General features: G+C 46.1%; 1 long non-coding RNA gene across 1 annotated transcript; it reads left to right on the forward strand.

Moving 5' to 3' along the window:
- Positions 1 to 4516: 4516 nt before the first annotated feature.
- Positions 4517 to 11357, forward strand: LOC121017197 (uncharacterized). Its single transcript, XR_005784661.1, has 2 exons — positions 4517 to 5463; positions 10791 to 11357. It is a non-coding gene; the product is annotated as an uncharacterized LOC121017197 (long non-coding RNA).
- Positions 11358 to 13052: the final 1695 nt, after the last annotated feature.

Here is a 13052-nt window from a genome sequence, read left to right on the forward strand (position 1 = left end):
CACCCGGCTGGAGAGGCAGTGGAAGACAAGGGCCCCTGGAGTCAGATTCTGGGTCTGGGATTCTCAGAACTCTGAGCAGGATGCCTGTCCTCTGACTTAGTGTAGGATCCCTTCCACCTCTCCCTCCTGCCTCAGGGCAAGCTCGCCACCCAGGAGGGGCATTTCCAGTGCTGGGACACATGGCCCTTGAACAAGCTGTCGTGTGCCTTCTTACCTTGCTCTCTGTGGTTCTCTCTGTCCACGAGGACACCCTGCCCTCTTCAATCAAGGATTTGACACCCTGTCTTCTCTCCTTTTAGGTCAGGCGGCTCCAGGTCTTATAAATCATTCCTGGTGCTCCCTGCCATGTCCAGCCTTTCCCGCCCTTCCAGAACCACTTGGATGGTGTCCCTGTGGGTTCCAAGCCCCACCTGCTCAATCCCAGTTGCCTCGAGGGCCTTTGTCTGAATACCTGCCCACGCGTCTAGGTCTGAACTTCCTAAAAGCCACCTTTGGGCCCTGTCCCAGCCTTGGCTCTATCTCCAGGTTATCTGCCTCTTGATTTTTTTTTTAAGTTTATTTATTTATTTTGAGAGAGAGAGAGAGTGAGAGCATGTGCTCATGAGTGGGGGAGGGGCAGAGAGAGAGGGAGAGAGAGAATCCCAAGCTGGCTTCTCACTGTCAGTGCAGAGCCTGACATGGGGCTCGAACCCACAAACCTTGAGATCATGACCTGAGCCTAAATCAAGACTTGGATACTCAACATACTAAGCCACCACCCAGGCACCCCTATCTGCCTCTCGATTCTGAGGATGGGCTGGTTCTTGCAAGTTGGGGACCATCTCCTGCCCCACTTGGACTTTCTCAGCTGTTCTCAGGTGGCCCTCTCCTGGAGGGTCAATGGTCAAAGTACAATGTAGGTATTTCCTGGTCAGGACTCCTCCCGGAGATAATGCCTGTGACAGGAGGGGTGCCAACGAGGACTGAAGAAGGATAGCCACAACATCCTGCCACGAGTTGTTTACAGCCCACGAGAAGCCATGAAGAAAAAAAAAAAACACAGCTATTGAAGCATTCATTGAAGGAAATAGAGGTGGGGCAAACTGTAGAACTGAACAAGGCCTGGGAGAATGAGGCCATGGCTGTGACTGCCACGTGAGGGGAAAGTTCTTATACTGTAAGTGTTGGCTGGAGGCTTCCTGCCAGTCTTAGGACTCTGCCTTTGAAATGAATTGATCAGTGATGGGGACTGCCTCCTGAGGATGCAATACCACCAACCTGCCATTGCTTCTCAAAAGAGGGTCAGCAAGGATCCCAAGAGTCTAGGACTCCAAAGGGGGTTGCAACTGTGAAGCCTGGGTATGTGTGGGGGGGTGGGGGGGTGTCTCAGGGAAAGACTAGCCATCTAATTTGGAATAACTGAGTTTTGTCCCAGTGCTGTCCTAGAGGCCCAGGACATGGAGGGCTGTGCAGATGATAAGAGAGCATAAGGCAAGCTGAGGGCAAAGTACAAGCTAACAACACCCTCCCCATCCCCCCCCCCCCAGGTGAAATAAGGGTGACATTCCTTTGGCACTCCTGGCTGCCCAAGAACAAAGAAAAGGATAACAAAACAAATGGTTGAACTGATAGAGATCACAGGACATGAGTCTCTATCACTTTACAAATATCTTAGTAAATTACAAGGAAAAAGCAAGCTTATCAATAGCCTAATCTCCAGAAACCTATAGCCCCAACATCATCCTCCCCTCCATAGTGATGTGGGGAACAAAGGCAAGAAGGAAATGGAAGGTAAAATTAAATTTCCTTATAACCTGCAGCCCATTGACAAATAACTTGAGGCAAATACAGAGTATAACATTTCTCCAGGAACTCTTAATGTTAATGTTTTGCTAGAGGGAAAAACAGCCTTAGCTTGACAATATCTAGGCCTCCAGTAATCTGTGAGTCTTCCTTAGCATGTGGAAATCCCTTTAAGAAACTTCCTCTTGATTTTATCTCCTCCAACTCCATAGTATATAACTAGTCACTCTTCATAACCCCAGTGCAGCTCTTTCTGCCCAGGGGTCCTGTCCCTGCGCTTTAATAAAACCACCTCTTTGCACCAAAGACCTCTTGAGAATTCTTTCTTGGCCATCAGCTCCAGACCCCCACCACTCCTGAACAACCACACCATTTGGCAACCAATGTGGGGCTTTGAGTCTTTTCATCAGGACTCAGCTTTGGCGCAAACTTGGTGAGTACTTTCTCTTTTCTTCCTTTACTTTCATTTCAGGGGCTTTTTAAGGAGTATGGTCTTATTGGAACACTTTCCATCGCTCAGGCTGCAATCCTCTGGTCCATCGCTACTCTACTTGAAGGAGAAAGCCTGCCTTTTGGCTGGAAGTTAGGGATGTGGAAAACAAAAGCAGAAGGAAATGGTAGATAAAATTACATTTCCTTATAACCTGCAGGTGACAGATAAGTAACTTGAGGCTGGCAGAGTAAAACATTTCTGCCTTAACGTTAATGCTTTGCTACAGGGAAAAACAACCTTAACTTGGCAATAGCTAGACATCCAGTAGTCTGTGAGTCTTCTTTAGCATATGAAAATCCCTTTGGAAACTTCCCCTTGACTTTACCTCCCCCAACTCCATAGTATATAACCAGTCTCTCCTCCTAGTCCCGGGTCAGCTCTTTCTGCCCAGGGGTCCTATCCCGGTGCTTTAATAAAATCATCTTTTTGCACCTAAGACATCTCAAGAATTCTTTCTTGGCCATCGGCTCCAAACCCCCACCACTCCAAAGTCCCATCAGTTAGTACCCTGGCCAGAATAGCAATAAGACCCAGAAACTTGATGCCCTCTCTTTATTTCCGCCCTTATAAAAGTTGTCTTGGGCACGGGACACCTAAGTCACCAGGATGCCTGCCAATCTTAAGACTCGTGTAAGGTTTCCTCCTCCTTGGTCTAATGTGTTCCCCTTCACATTTCTTGTCTAGCTGCTTCTGGCAGCGGAATCTCCACTGAGAGCCAGCCAAAACGATTACACAATTGAATTAAAACTCAACTAGAACCATTTCCTATCAAGTTGGCCGTAAGGACTACATTCTAAGCAATGTCGCTTAGATCACGGTGGATTTCTATCTTTACTTTTCTTGGTTAATGTTCTCTGATGAAGTTTTAGGGTGATGAGGGATCACGTGGGGTCCAGAGCCATTGACCAAGAAAGAATTCTTGAAGATGTCTCTAGTGCATAAAGGTGATTCTATTAAAGCATGGGGTCAGGACCCATTGGCAGGAGGAGCTGCACTGGGGTTGTGATGGGTATCTCGTTATATACCCTCAGGTTGGGAGGGGGTCAGAGATAGAGTAAGTCTCTAAGGAATTTTGGAAGCAAGGTTTCTAGGACCCTGAGGGGCTACGTGTTGCTAGGGAAACACCATTTATCAACGTTTAATAAAACCTCAGTCATGAGCCCCTTCAGATGCATATCGAGGGGCCATAAGCTTGGAGTATAATTGCCAGCATAAATCTTGGGGCAGTTAAGATAAAGGAAGTAGAGGGGCGCCTGGGTGGCGCAGTCGGTTGGGCGTCCGACTTCAGCCAGGTCACGATCTCGCGGTCCGGGAGTTCGAGCCCCGCGTCAGGCTCTGGGCTGATGGCTCAGAGCCTGGAGCCTGTTTCCGATTCTGTGTCTCCCTCTCTCTGCCCCTCCCCCGTTCATGCTCTGTCTCTCTCTTTCCCAAAAATAAATAAACGTTGAAAAAAAAAATTAAAAAAAAAAAAAGATAAAGGAAGTAGACTCACAGGATCCTTACAGTGAGGATCCTTAACATTGGACAACGTTAAGCTAAGGTTCTCTTTTGCCTCCAGCAAAGTGTCATCATCTAGGCAGCTGAGCTCCTGGAGGGAGGTCACCCTGCCGGTTTCAAGGACTTGTCAATGGGCTGTAGGCAGTAAAGGAATTTAGTTTTTCATTTGCCTTAGTTTCCCACATTACCATGGCAAGCACTTGAACCCCTTTCCTTTGTTCTTGGGTACCTGGGAGTGTCTGAGGAATCACACAGATCCCACCCGGGGTGTAGGGGTGAGCGCTAGCTTGTGCTTTGCTCCTCAGCCTGCCTCATGCTCCCTCATCATCCTCTACTAACTACTTAAATTACAAAATTGGGTAATTTCACCTTGAAAAACTTTTCTAGTGCTTTCCATGGGTTAAAAACAGCAGGTTCTTCAAAAAACTAAGCATGGCCTCCACAGAATGCTCTTCAAAGACTAGGTAAGCCAAGGCATGACCATCAGGGCATGTTCTTTAAGGCACAGACTTTTATGGCACAACTTTCAAGGTACGGTATTTCGGTTCATATGCCAGGCACCCATTTAGCCTAGGATGCAATGGGGAAGTGGAGGGATGCCGGTGTCCCTTCCTCGAGGGCCTTTTACAGGACAGGACCTTCCCTGGGGCAGGACTGTCTTCAGTGGTAAGGTAGTATGGTGATCCATATTGATTTTCGTTCAAGGGATGCCTTGGGTCACTTTTGACACCAGGAACCTCTGACATATCCTGCACGGAATGCCACCCAGGAGTCAAAGGGGGTGATTTTTGGTAATGGACCCTAGGAAACACTGGGGCTTCTTCTTCAGTCCCCAAGGGCTCTCTCTTGGGATGCCTTTTAACCCACTGGAAACAATTCAGATTGCAAAATTTAGGAAAGAACTGATCTCCTGTAACACTGCATGGCATTAGTAGGATCTGACAGTCAGATCTCTTCTGCACAAAACAGGGCAAATGGTCAGAGATACCTGAAGTCCAGGTCTTCAGGGCTCTAAATCAGCACCTGGACCTAAGGGCTTCTTGCAGAATGTGTTTGCCCAAATGTATTTGGCTAGTAAACTCCCTCCTGACATATTGGATGATAATTATCTAACTAGGCCTCCTCCTGATAGAACTCAGGTTGCTGAGGAAACCCAGGCCATCCCTGACCATGGGGACACTGACTTTCTCTCTCTGTTCCTCCTAATAGATGTGAGGGCTTCTCCCTCATTCATTTCCTGGGTTAATGGCTATGACAACTGGAGCCAACTGCGGTTAGTCTAACTCAGGACAGGGACGTTAAGGAATATTCCCGAGCAGCTGCCAAAACTCCCTTTGTTTCAGGGAAATTCCCTGTCTTCTCTGGCCTGACATGGACTTCATATTTCTGCTTTGGTGGAAAAAAAGAAAGAAAAAATAAGTAAACATGCCATCAACTCCCCTGTCTGAGCTGACAAGGTTTAGAACTGGAAATCCTCTTTCTTGGCCTTCTGCTAGCACCTTGCCTCTTCTACCTTCCCCTCCCCCTCCTCCTATTTCTGCACCACCTTGGGTGCAGCCTGCATAACTGGTTCCTACAGCATCTTCAGTGCCTCAGAACCATTGGCTCCTCCTCTTCCCACCCTCAATATCAAGGAGCAGAGAGCAACCTCCTTGGAGCGCCCACTTCAGATTTCCCTTCCTGTGTCCCAGGTAAACACTGACCATGGGGAATAATTGATTAACTTTTAAGTGGATGCAGGTGGGACATATTCGGTGTTTGAACTAATTTAAGTTTGTTGGCTTAATTAAGACAGACATGTCTTTAGAGTTATCAGCATTAAATATGAAACATATTTTCTCTAGATTTGCTGAAGGTCAAAGAAGCTCATGTTATCTCTGTTGCCATTTGTTAGCAAAAAAGATAACTTCAAGCAATGGTTAATTTTGTCTGCCTCAAAGTTTTCATGGGTAATTGTTAAGATAGCTTTCAAAGTCTTTGGTAACCTGAAGCTTTAAAGCTTTGCTTGCATGATATATGGGATTTAATTCACTGGACATCTACATCCTTTTGAAATAGAATGGAGTGCTAAAGCATTGATTACTAAACATAGGTTTGTGATTTTAACTTCTTGTTGCAGAGAAACTAAGGCTATTTGGATCTGTTGGTAAACATGCTTAGTACTTGATTCATTCATAAATTTGCCATCAAAAGTTTACCATTGGTAACTACTTAGTTTTCACCAGAGACTAAGGTTTCTAAGAGTTAAAATTTTGCTAAATGTAGTTAAGACTGATGAAAAGAAGAGAAGCATTCTATGTAAAAAAAAGTTGGAGATGTGTAAGAAAGTTATAAAGAATGGAAATGATGAAGTTTTGGGGCGATGGTGGGGTGGTCCGGAGCCAATGACCAAGAAAGAATTCTTGAAGATGTCTGGTGCATAAAGGTGATTTTATTAAAGCACAGGGACAGAGGGGCGCCTGGGTGACTCAGTCAGTTGGGCGTCTGACTTCGGCTCAGGTCATGATCTCACAGCTTGTGAGTTCAAGCCCCGCATTGGGCTGTGTGCTGACAGCTAGGAGCCTGGAGCCTGCTTCGAATTGTGTCTCCCTCTCTCTCTCTCTGCCCCTCCCCGGCTCACACTGTCTCTCTCTCAAAAAATAAATAAGCATTAAAAAAATTTTTTTTATTAAAGCACGGGGACAGGACCCATGGGCAGGAAGAGCTGCACTGGGCTCCTGACAGGTAACTCATCACATACCCTCAGGTTGGGAGGGGGTCAGGGATAGAGTAAGTCTCTAAGGAATTTTGGAAGCAAGGTTTCTAGGACCCTGAGGGGCTAGCTGTTGCTAGGTTAATAAAACCTCAGTCATGAGATCCTTCAGATGGACATCAGGCCCATAAGCTTGGAGCATGATTGCCAGCACAGATCTTGGGGCAGTTGAGATAAAGGAAGTAGATTTACAGGATCCTCCAGGTTGGACAATGTTAAGCTAAGGTTCTGTTTTGCCCCCAGCAAAGTGTCATCATCGAAGCAGCTGAGCTCCTAGAGGGAGGTCACTCTGCTGGTTTCAAGGATTTGTCAGTGGGTTTTGGGCAGTAAGGGAATTTAGTTTTTCATTTGCCCTAGTTTCCAACATTACTATGGCAAGCACTTAAACCCCTTTCCTTTGTTCTTGGGTACCAGGGAGCATCCGAGGACTATCACACTTATTCTACCTTGGGGAGTGGGGGGTGGTGCCAGCCTGTATTTTGCCCTCATCTTGCCCCATGCTTCCCCATCAGAAATACATTTTTGTTGAAGGTAAAAGAAAGTAACTTTGTCCTAAATGAGATTGGTCGTTTGGAGACAAATGGCTTGGGAGAACATCGAAATGCAAAGGAAAGTTGTAGAAGGTTCGTGATGGAAAAATCTTAAAAAGGAATTGTATTTGTGGTCTCAGGAAGGACTAAGGTTAAAATGAGTGGATTTTTAAAGTTACACTGGTATAAGATTGACATTCTGTTTTTCTCTCTGTTAAAAAAAAGTTTTCTTGGATTGTTGATCTGCTCTTGATAAAAAAAAAAATATATGCAAAGGTTTTTTTTTTTCCTCTTTTGACAGCCAAGAAAACCATAGCTTATGCTTTGTCTTTATCAACTCTTTAATCACTTAAAGTTAAAACTTCTCGGGGCGCCTGGGTGGCTCAGTCGGTTAAGCGGCCGACTTTGGCTCAGGTCATGATCTCGCGGTCCGTGAGTTCGAGCCCCGCGTCGGGCTCTGTGCTGACCGCTCAGAGCCTGGAGCCTGTTTCAGATTCTGTGTCTCCCTCTCTCTCTGCCCCTCCCCCATTCATGCTCTGTCTCTCTCTGTCTCAAAAATAAATAAACGTTAAAAAAAAAAAAATAACTTCTCAATGTTGGGGCGCCTGGGTGGCTCAGTCGGTTAAGCGTCCAACTTTGGCTCAGGTCATGATTTCGCGGTTTGTGGGTTCAAGCCCCGTGTTGGACTCTGCTGACAGCTCAGAGCCTTGAGCCTGCTTCAGATTCTGTGTCTCCCTCTCTCTCTCTGCCCTCCCCTCTGTCTGTCTCCCAAAAATAAATAAACGTTAAAAAAATATTTTAATAATCCCTCAGTGTTAAAGGAGCTAAGTTTTGCTAACAGTTATATCACCCTACATATTTGCCTTTGGAATCTTTTATTGACACCTTTGTTAAACAAATAATTAAGATTTTTAATGATCTGTAACCCTGTTTAGGATGTGCTTTATAACTTTCTAAGGTTTTAACAAACTTCCCAAGATTTAAATTGTAAATGAAGTCTCTGAGTCCTTTTTATCTGGTAGGTTAAGTTACTCCGGAAGCATTGTCAAACAAATAATGGTAAACCTTAGGTTGTATTGCTTGGGCAAATCCTCTAGCTGTACATATATATAAATGCAATTCCTAAAGTTTTAATGTGTTTTGGTAATAAGGTCGTCACTTGATATTCTGTGTATCAAAGTGTTATGTGTCACAGAAATAACTGCATTTGCTGGTCAATTGCATCGTCATGAACTCTCACCAGATCTTTCACCATGCTCATTTTTTGAGTCTTTTTGTCTTTTATATTTTTGTGACTCTTGCTTAAAATACTGCTGGTTGTCGGGGCGCCTGGGTGGCTCAGTCGGTTAAGTGCCCGGCTTCAGCTCAGGTCATGATCCCACGGTTTGTGAGTTCCAGCCCTGCGGGCTCTGTGCTGACAGCTCAGAGCCTGGAGCCTGCTTCGGATTCTGTGTCTCCCCCTCTCTCCCTGCCCCTCCTCCGCTCATACTCTGTCTGTCTCTCAAAAGTAATTAAACATTTAAAAAAAATTTTTTTTTAAGTAAAATAAAACACTGCTGGTTCTCTAATGTTTGCTCTTCCCAGATTAAGGAAACTAAGATACCCGTGATATACAATAAGAGGGTCAAGTATCTCTCTGTAAACAAACTAAAGTGTTTAACTTTTCTCTCTGCCTGAACCCTCTGAAATTCACAACCTCTCAACGAGTTTTCCCTTGGCAATCACACTTATTTGCATAAATTCAAGAAGAATCTGTTCTCCTTGTAACAGGACACCATTGAAAATACTGGTCACTTCACCAAGGCTTTGACTGGAATGTCCTATTGGAGAGTGACATTCATAGACTCAGATATGACCAGACAGCTCTAAGGAACTAAGGTTGACTTTATGAAACATGGAGCCATTAAGCCCTTGGAAATGGTGGGCTGATACCTTACAGGGTTCCCAGCAGCCTTACCAGGTGAATAAAGAATGTCACTTCCTGGCAGGTGCAGGAATCTCAGGACACTTTAGGGACCTCGTGAAGAGGAATTTGCCAAACTCTACAGGCATTGCAGGCATGAGTGGCAAGTACTTGCCTTGGCTCCTGGCCTGGAGAGGGTACTATTCAATCTAGAGATTCCTTATAAAAAGTTCCGGCAAAGCAAATTTTAAGATCTATAGGACCGACCAATTGCTGTTCTTGCTGAGCTTATGTAAAGAATTAGGTCGGGGCGCCTGGGTGGCTCAGTCGGTTAAGCGTCCGACTTCGGCTCAGGTTATGATCTCACGGTTCATGAGTTTGAGCCCCGCGTTGGGCTCTGTGCTGACAGCTCAGAGCCTGGAGCCTGTTTCAGATTCTGTGTCTCCCTCTCTCTGACCCTCCCCCATTCATGCTCTGTCTCTCTCTGTTTCAAAAATAAATAAACATTAAAAAATACGGGGCGCTTGGGTGGCTCAGTCGGTTAAGCGTCCGCCTTTGGCTCAGGTCATGATCTCGCGGTCCCTGAGTTCAAGCCCCACATCGGGCTCTCTGCTGACAGCTCAGAGCCTGGAGCCTGTTTCAGATTCTGTGTCTCCCTCTCTCTGACCCTCCCCTGTTCATGCTCTGTCTCTCTCTGTCTCAAAAATAAATAAATAAACGTTAAAAAAAATTAAAAAAAATTAATTAAAAAAAAAAAGAATTAGGCCGAGTTTGTTAAAATTAGATTTGTTTCACAAACAAACTCGTCTTGATTTGGCTATCTCTGGAAATGAGGGTTACTAGAGAGACAAACTGTGTGTCAGTAACACACCTTTATGGATATTAAATTCAGTTCTGAATGTCTTTAAATGTTTGTTGTTTGCCTAAGGTAGACAACGTGAGGTAAACCTCAGAAAAACTGTCACAATAGCCCGGGTATGGACAATCTCCTTGCTTGTTATTCTGTGGGGATACTAACAGGACCCCAGGGGCATATGATTATTTAAACAACTGGGAAAATGGGATGGATCCCCCAACAACTGTATATAAGTCTTTTCTCACTGCAGACCTATCAATAGATAAAGACTGTGTTGCTTTATTAAATTATTCACTTGAGCCTGGGTTAATTCATAAATCTCTAAATATACAAACCATATCCGCCCTAAACCTGATCTGCCAGTTACTAGGAACCCACCCCATATAAACCCAGGAGACCTGGTTTATTTAAAAAATTGAAAATCTAGGGGCACCTGGGTGCCTCAGTCGGTTAAGCGTCTGGCTTCGGCTCAGGTCATGATCTCACAGTTTGTGAGTTCGAGCCCCGCATCAGGCTCTGTGCTGATGGCTCAGAGCCTGGAGCTTGCTTTGGATTCTGTGTCTCCCTCTCTCTCTGCCCCTCCCCCGCTTGCGCTCTGTCTCTCTCTCTCTCTCTCTCTCTCTCAAAAATAGATAAACATTAAAAAAAATTAAAAAAAAAAAAAGATTGGAAGTCTAACACAGAAGGGGATTTAACCCCAGAGTGGAAGGGCCCCTACCGGGTCATATTATGTACTCCCACTGCAGTAGTACAGGGGCTCTCTTCATGGGCTTGTATATCTAGAATAAAGCCTTCTTTATTACTCCTTCACAGGAAACCAGTGAGCAAACAAATGTGCCTTCTTATTCGTTTATAGGAATAAAGTTTATAGCTATGGAAGATCCCAAACTTCTCTTCAAACAAAATTGATGGTTGCACCTATCTTTTTCATTCTCCTTTCCTCAATTTATATTAACAGATGATCCTTTCTCCTCCAGGAGGTTCAGGCATGTTGTCCACATTGGATTCAGCTGCCTCCGCCTTCGTAACTTCTCTACACCTTCCCCGACTGACCAATATTGACCCATAGGTAGGGACAACTCTACACCCCTACCCAGCAGGAAGAAGCTACGGAAGATGAGACCTTCCACCTTCAGCAACTGTAAAGACTTAAGGGTCAAAATTATGCAGGGGGGATATGATGAGGGAGCATAAGGCAGGCTGAGGGCAAAGCACCCCCACCCCAGGTGGGACAGGGGTGATATTCCTCAGGTAGTCCTGGCTGCCCCAGAACAAAGGAAAGGACAGAAAACAAATGGTTGAACTGATAGCGATCACAGGAACTGAGTCTCCATCAGTTTACAAATAGCTTAGTAAATGACAAGAAAAAGGCAATCTTATCAATAGCTTAATCTCCAGAAGCCTATAGCCTCAACACCACCCTCCCCTCTGTAGTGATGTGCGGAACAAAGGCAAGAAGGAAATGGCAGGTAAAATTGAATTTGCTTATAATCTGCTGCCCGCGGGACCTATCCCCGGGCTTTAATAAAACCACCTTTTTCCACCAAAGACGTCTCAATAATTCTCTCTTGGCCGTCGGCTCCAGATCCCCACCACTCCAAACACCACATCACAGAGAGCACAGACGGGCCTCGAATATGAATCTGGGTTCTCTCTTAGTTACTCACAAGCTGTATGACCCTGGGTGAGTGACTTCACTGCCCTGAGCCCAAATCACAGCTTGGTCTGGAGAGCTGTGGAGAGGGTAAATTGGGATGTAGATTATACACATACAGAATGTCTTCCCTCTGCAGGAGTCCCAGGTCTGCTCCCTCGGTGACTCCTCCATAGCCCCAGGCCACAGGAGAGGCCACCTGCCGGTTGAGACTGAATTCTGGTATTGTCCTGAGTATCTGAAACCTTTTGTCTATCCCTGTGCCTCCAGACTGCTCCTCACCTTGCCCTAAGCAGGTGGCGGGTTGGCTGAGTGGGAGTGGAGAAGCCATAACCTGAATAGGGCTGTAGGGGAGGCCAGTCTGTCCTGTCTTACTGTACCTTCCCACCAGCTCGGCCCCAGCAATCCTGCAACCTGATTCTGTCCAAAGCCCTCTGCTGTCCCTGCAGAGGGCACCGAGGGTCTCTCTCACACAGACCTCACTGGCTCCAGGAGTATCTCGTGGGCGAACAGCCCAGGCCATGCTGTTTTACACCTTGCAAGTGGGGTCATCAGCTCTCCATCCTGCCCCCACAAACCCATATTCCAACCACAGAGAAGCTTGTGTTCTCTAAACTCCACCACGGTTCTGCATCTTTGCCCGGGCTGTGTTTCCATCCTGAAATACTCTCCCTGCCTTCTTATCCAGGCACACATCAATCATCAACAGAACCACGGAAATATGGATCGAGCGTCTCCTGTGTGCCCTCTGGGGTGGGGAAGGGTGAGAGCACAGAGAGCCTGAGGCTCTAGGTAGACAGACAACCAGCAAGTCCTTCCGACCCACAACCTGCACCCTCCTACACAAACACCTATACACACACACACCCCCCCCCCCTCCAGGTCTTAGCATGCTCTTCTCTCTGCTAGTGATCGTCCCTTCAGCACCTGGTGACCACATTAGACGCGACTTGCCGGGTTTAGCTCACATGTCACTTTCTCCGGCAGCCCTTGTCCCAAGCTCCTCATTCTCTCCTGTCACCTGGTGCCACTGGGTTTGGACTTCCCCACAGGGCACTCAGAAAGCGTGTTAGAATTCTGGCTGGCTCTGTGTCCTGGGGCCTCAGTTGTCCCGCCCGTCAAGTGGAATAGTTACGTCAACCATAGTGTTTGTACAGAGCAAATGAAATAGTACACTGACCAGCTTGTACTGAATGTGAAACGAACACTATTACCAGCAGCATCCTAATTTCTGCATCCTTAGCACTGAACACAGGACTGACTATATAATTTGGGGCCAAATGCTTGTTTGGTGAGTGGATGGATGGATGGATGGATGGATGGAAGGATGGATGGATGGTGTATAAATGGGGAGATCTTTGCCGGTCTTCTACGGCAGTTTGGGGTGGGGGTGAGGAACCAGGAAGGACTTTAAAAAACTAATCTTTATGATCCACATACCACAGATTGTCTAAGATGAGCCTCACAATGGGAAGATATGACAGCAGAACAAGGAAGTGGTTGTTCAGAGAGGTTAAGTCAGTGAAGCAGCGTCACACAGCAAACAAGCATCAGGACTGGCAGTTTCCTTGATACCTGGAAGGAG

The sequence above is a fragment of the Herpailurus yagouaroundi genome, unplaced genomic scaffold (genome assembly GCF_014898765.1).
Source record: "Herpailurus yagouaroundi ecotype Mexico unplaced genomic scaffold, PumYag 215, whole genome shotgun sequence".
Taxonomy (NCBI): domain Eukaryota; kingdom Metazoa; phylum Chordata; class Mammalia; order Carnivora; family Felidae; genus Herpailurus; species Herpailurus yagouaroundi.